The following is a 6,397-nucleotide window of genomic DNA, read 5'->3' as shown; positions in this document are numbered from 1 at the left end:
AGTAGTGAATCAAGTCCTTCAGCCACAACAGAAAACATGAGATGATGCACTTTGTCTTTGACTGTCACTTTAAGTCTGCATACACCTAAGCTAACTATTTTCTGTCCATTATAGTCCTTCAGTAGAACTGACTTTTTCTGTATTTTGGGCTTTTCTTTCATATTGTTAATGTCACTCATACTGATTAAGTTTGCTTTTGCCCCAGTGTCTAGTTTCAATGTAACTAATGCTCCATTTACCTGCAGTGGGATCATCCATTTGTCCTCTTTTACTGCATTAACTTTATGTTCAGCATTGTTAATTCCTGAAGGCTGCACATTTTCTGTATCCTTTTTGATATTGTCACATGACACCATTCCTACAAAACATGTCTCACTTAAATCAGTGTCCTCAATTACATTAACTCGTTGCCCTTTCTTAGTTTTTACTTTTGAAAAGCATTGTTTGGCAAAGTGATTCTTTCCATGACATTTTGTGCACATTTTTCCAAACACTGGACATTGTTTTAACTGGTGTTTGTAACCACAGCGTTTACAATTAAAAATTCCTTCCTCCGATTGCTTTTCACTTCTGTTCTGCCCATGTTTCTTCCCCTTGTAGGACACAGCACCGACAGCAGCACTTACTGCAATCGCATCATCATTGATTTCACTGAAAGTCTTGGCATGCTTTTGAGCTAGCTCGCTAGCTTGGCATATTTTCACAGCAATTTCCAATGTTAGTTCGGTTTCTCTCAACAGACGTTCCCTGACTTTTTTATCATGAATACCAAACACAATCTGGGCACGAATCATGGATGCTTTCAGCTCAGAGAAATTACATGTCTGTGCTTTCAGTTTCAGATCAGTCAAAAAGCTATCAAAAGTCTCATTTTGCTGCTGTGTCCGAGAACGGAAGATGTACCTCTCATAGGTTTCATTCTTTTTGGGAGAACAATGTGTATCAAACTTCTTTAGCACATCGTCTAATTTTCCTCTGTTCTCCTCTGGATTAAATACAAATGTATTAAATACCTCTATCACCTGTGGGCCTGCAACAGTGAGCAGCAACGCTATTTTCCTTGCGTCTGGCTTCGTACCGTACCCGATGGCAACAATGTAGAGTTCGAATTGTTGTTTAAAAGTCTGCCAATTGTAGTCGACATTTCCTGTGAGTTTCAAACGCTCTGGTGGCTTCAAATTCTCCATGTCGCGTTGCACAATATTCAGCAGATCTTACCAATCCTGGTACCATGTTATGTTCATTAATAACTAGTCGTTTTTATTAAGAACAGCTAGCTTTTGCTAGACTCTTTATTGAGCACATGTGGACTAGGTACAGTATCTGTAGAGGCCTCCATCTTGACTGCTGCCTTGTGGGTAGCCTAGTGCATCCTGGGTAGCCCACTCTTATATACATACAGCACCACCTAGCGTACCATTCCAGAATGACAGGTTACTGATCATTACAGGTTTGAGTACAGGAACAAGGATGTCTTGCTGCAGTTGTACAGGGCCTTGGTGAGACCACATCTTGAGTATTGTGTGCAGTTTTGGTCGCCTTATCTGAGGAAGGATGTTCTTGCCATGGAGGGAGTTCAGCGAAGATTCACCAGGCTGATACCTGGGATGGCAGGAATGATGTATGAGGAGAGATTGGGTTGATTGGGCTTATATTCGCTGCAGTTTAGAAGAATGAGAGGGGATCTCATTGAAAGTTATAAAATTCTGACAGGACTGGACAGACAGATGCAGGAAGGATGTTCCCGATGGTCAGGGAGTCCAGAACCAGGGGTCACAGTCTAAGGATAAGGGGTAAGCCATTTAGGATAGAAATGAGGAGGAATTTCTTCACCCAGAGAGTGGTGAACCTGTGGAATTCTCTACCACAGAAGGCCGTAGAGGCCAATTCATTAAATATATTCAAGAAGAAGTTGGATATATTTCTTAAGGCTAAAGGGATCAAGGGATATGGGGAGAAAGCAGGGACAGGGTACTGAATTTGGATGATCAGCCATGATTGCATTGAATGGCGGGGCAGGTTCGAGGGGCCGAATGGCCTACTCCTGCTCCTATCTTCTATGTTTCTATGTTAAGTGGAAAGAAAAGAAACTACTCGGAGTCATAGTTAGAGATAGAAAGACTGACAAAAAATGAAAGACAGTGAGAAAGAGATAGGATGGGAGGTTCCAGGTGCAGACTGAGATAGGGCGTAAGGTTCCAGGTATAGATTGAGGTAGGGCGGAAGGTTCCAGGTGTAGATTGAGGTTGGGCGTAAGGTTCCAGGTATAGATTGAGGTAGGGCGTAAGGTTCCAGGTATAGATTGAGGTAGGGCGGAAGGTTCCAGGTATAGATTGAGGTAGGGCGTAAGGTTCCATGTATAGATTGAGGTAGGGCGGAAGGTTCCAGGTGTAGATTGAGGTAGGGCGGAAGGTTCCAGGTATAGATTGAGGTAGGGCGGAAGGTTCCAGGTATAGATTGAGGTAGGGCGGAAGGTTCCAGGTGTAGATTAAGGAAGAGCAGAAGGTTCCAGGTATAGATTGAGGTCGGGCGGAAGGTTCCAGGTATAGATTGAGGTAGGGCGGAAGGTCCCAGGTGTAGATTAAGGAAGAGCAGAAGGTTCCAGGTATAGATTGAGGTAGGGCGAAAGGTTCCAGGTATTGATTGAGGTAGGGCGGAAGGTTCCAGGTATAGATTGAGGAAGAGCAGAAGGTTCAGGTATAGATTGAGGTCGGGCGGAAGGTTCCAGGTATAGATTGAGGTAGGGCGGAAGGTTCCAGGTATAGATTGAGGTAGGGCGTAAGGTTCCATGTATAGATTGAGGTAGGGCGGAAGGTTCCAGGTGGCTCCAGTGTGTGCCATCTACAAGATGCACTGCAGCAACTCGCCAAGGCTTCTTCGGCAGCACCTCCCATACTATAGCAGTGAGGATCTGTTGATCAGAGTCATCTGGAAACCTGTGTCCAGCTGTGGCCAACTAACCACAGCAAAAATATTTTTGCCCTTGAGAGGGTACAGAATGAGCAATCAAGTCGCCTGTGAGGATCAGTAATTTTAGTTTGGAGGAAAGAGTGGCCTTGTCTTTGGGTGGGGGGGGAAGGATTTTGGGATGGCATAAATTAAGTGTTCGGGATTCTATGGGGGATTGACAAAGCAGACCTGGGCAAATTGTTCACTGGTCCAAATCCCAGGGGACATAAGTTAAATGAGTTGGGAATTACACTCCTAATTCCAGGTTTTGGGATCTCCAATGATGCTATGTAGCAGATCAGCTGAGCTGACCAAAAGGTTAACTCCCATTTACAAGAGATTGCACACTGAACGAGGGTGACTGCATTTCCATTTATAGCTGATTGTTCAATGCCCGATTATCTGTAACATCCACCAATATCGCCTAGTTTATGAGTTGCTATTCATAATCCCCAAAAGGTTAATCTAACAGTACTAATCTCTTAGCTGCTTCCAACACGAGGGTCTGCAGGTGGAGATCAGCGGAATCCCTGGAGAAATGGTGCAAATGGCTAAAGTTGGCTGTCTGCGCTGTTTATCCAGGAGTTCCACTAATCTCCTGCTGAAGTTATGGCAGGAGATTGGTAGATCCAGTGGTAATTCCCCCCTGTGATTTATTTTTCAGAATGACAGACAACTTACCCTTATACAGAACTTTTAACAGTATAGAAATATCTCAGGATGCTACTGGGTAGGAGGGGGAGGAGAAATAGACAATGAGGAGGTGAGAGAAGAAGAAGTACATGGAGGCGACTGAAGGGGCAATTGAATATTCAGCGAAAGATTGGTGGAACTCCGGAATAAACAGCATGGACTACCAACTTTAGCCCTTTGCACCATTTCTCCGGGGATTCCGCTGAAGTTACTATGGGACAACCCTGTGAAAAATCCAGGCACATGTATTTTAATAGGTTTGTAATCTACGTTACTCATCCCAGTGATAAATCTACAACAGCAACAACCCCACAGGGCTCTTGCTCACCTCCAGGTGGCCACTTTCAGAGGAGCATTGTTGAAGGCTAGAGACACGTTCTCTGTGTGTCCTTTCAGCTGCGATCGGTAATCAGAACTATAGCAGATAATGCCCAAAATCTATTCCCTCTCCAGTAAACATATAGGTGGGACTTTGGGGGCTAGTGCCATCAGTTTCCATGATCTCCTGGAGCTTCCTTGATTGCTCTCATGGGTTGGAGAGAAACTTAGAATTTTTTCCTAAATTAGCCCTACTGTTGGGTGTGGGGCAGGTGATGGTCTCTTGTAAGTTACACCATGCGAAGGCGAAACAGGCTGGTCTTTTCCTGTCCTTTATTGTATGTTCGGATACTGTGTGTGGTTATACCAACAACAACAACAATTTGCATTTAGATAGCGCCTTTAATGCAGTAAAATGTCCAAAGTGTAACCAAAAATTGCACCGAGCCAACAAATGAGATGTTCGGAGGGGTGACTAAAAGCTTGGTCAAAGATCTCCCCTCATTACACCGATAAGGACAACTCCTATACAGCTAGCATCTCACCTGTAAGGGGAGACGAGCAAAGGGAGGGAGGGGGAGAGGAGCAGAGGGAGTGAGGGGGAGAGGAGCAGAGAGGGAGGGAGAGGAGCAGAGAGAGGGAGGGGAGAGGATCAGCGAGAGGGAGGGGGAGAGGAGCAGAGGGGGGGAGGGGGAGAGGAGCAGAGAGGGAGGGAGAGGAGCAGAGAGAGGGAGGGGGAGAGGATCAGCGAGAGGGAGGGGAGAGGATCAGAGAGAGGGAGAGCGAGGAGCAGGGAGAGGGAGAGGATCAGCGAGAGGGAGGGGGAGAGGAGCAGAGGGAGGGAGGGGGAGAGGATCAGCGAGAGGGAGGGGGAGAGGAGCAGAGGGAGGGAGGGGGAGAGGAGCAGAGGGAGGGAGGGGGAGAGGATCAGCGAGAGGGAGGGGAGAGGATCAGAGAGGGAGAGAGGAGCAGAGAGGGGGGAGAGGAGCAGAGAGGGGGGGAGGAGCAGAGAGAGGGAGGGGGAAAGGATCAGCGAGAGGGAGGGGAGAGGATCAGAGAGAGGGAGAGCGAGGAGCAGGGAGAGGGAGAGGATCAGCGAGAGGGAGGGGGAGAGGAGCAGAGGGAGGGAGGGGGAGAGGATCAGCGAGAGGGAGGGGGAGAGGAGCAGAGGGAGGGAGGGGGAGAGGAGCAGAGGGAGGGAGGGGGAGAGGATCAGCGAGAGGGAGGGGAGAGGATCAGAGAGGGAGAGAGTAGCAGAGAGGGGGGAGAGGAGCAGAGAGGGGGGGAGGAGCAGAGAGAGGGAGGGGGAAAGGATCAGCGAGAGGGAGGGGAGAGGATCAGAGAGAGGGAGAGAGGAGCAGAGAGGGGGGAGAGGAGCAGAGAGAGGGAGGGGGAGAGGATCAGAGAGAGGGAGGGGAGAGGAGCAGAGGGAAGGAGGGGGAGAGGATCAGAGGGAGGGAGACAGGAGCAGAGGGAGGGAGGGGGAGAGGATCAGAGAGAGGGAGGGAGACAGGAGCAGAGAGAGGGAGGGGGAGAGGAGCAGAGAGAGGGAGGGAGTGAGGGGGAGAGGAGCAGAGGGAGTGAGGGGGAGAGGAGCAGAGGGAGGGAGGGGGAGGAGGAGCAGACGGAGGGAGGGAGGAGGAGCAGAGTGAGGGAGGGAGTGAGGGGGAGAGGAGCAGAGGGAGTGAGGGGGAGAGGAGCAGAGGGAGGGAGGGAGGAGAGGAGCAGAGGGAGGGAGGGGGAGAGGAGCAGAGGGAGGGAGGGAGGAGAGGAGCAGAGGGAGGGAGGGGAGAAGATCAGAGAGGGAAAGAGGAGCAGAGAGAGGGAGGGAGAGGAGCAGAGAGAGGGAGGGGGAGAGGAGGGGAGGGAGGGGGAGAGGAGCAGAGGGAGGGAGGGAGGAGAGGAGCAGAGGGAGGGAGGGGGAGAGGAGGGGAGGGAGGGGGAGAGGAGCAGAGGGAGGGAGGGGGAGAGGAGCAGAGGGAGGGAGGAGAGGAGCAGAGGGAGGGAGGGAGAGGAGCAGAGAGAGGGAGGGGGAGACAGGAGCAGAGGGAGGGAGGGAGGGGAGCAGAGAAAGGGAGGGGAGAGGAGCAAAGTGAGGGAGGGGGAGAGAAGCAGAGAGAGGAAGGATCAGAAGGAGAGAGGATCAGAGTGAGGGATGAGGAGGAGAGCAGAGAGACCGCCAGCATCGATGAAAAGGTAGGAGCGAGAATTGCAGTTGTGAAGAATGAAATGCTCCTACCGAGCACTGATGGCCTTCCCGCTGCTTATCCAGCTGGGGTCACTCTCATTGTTTTGGCATTGGTTTGCAAGGTTATCTGAGACAAAGTGAGCAGGTTCTGCCCCGACTGACTAGTCCACCCGCTAGATCTCGTGAATGAGCCAAGCTGGCCGGTCAACCATCCAAACGAGCCTGAAGTATTACAGAATACAGACCCGT

Source organism: Somniosus microcephalus, chromosome 17 (genome assembly GCF_052327205.1).
Source record: "Somniosus microcephalus isolate GS21.2 chromosome 17, FLI_Smic_1.0, whole genome shotgun sequence".
NCBI lineage: Eukaryota > Metazoa > Chordata > Chondrichthyes > Squaliformes > Somniosidae > Somniosus > Somniosus microcephalus.
The sequence above is the reverse complement of the archived record's forward strand: the minus strand, read 5'-3'. Positions refer to the sequence as shown.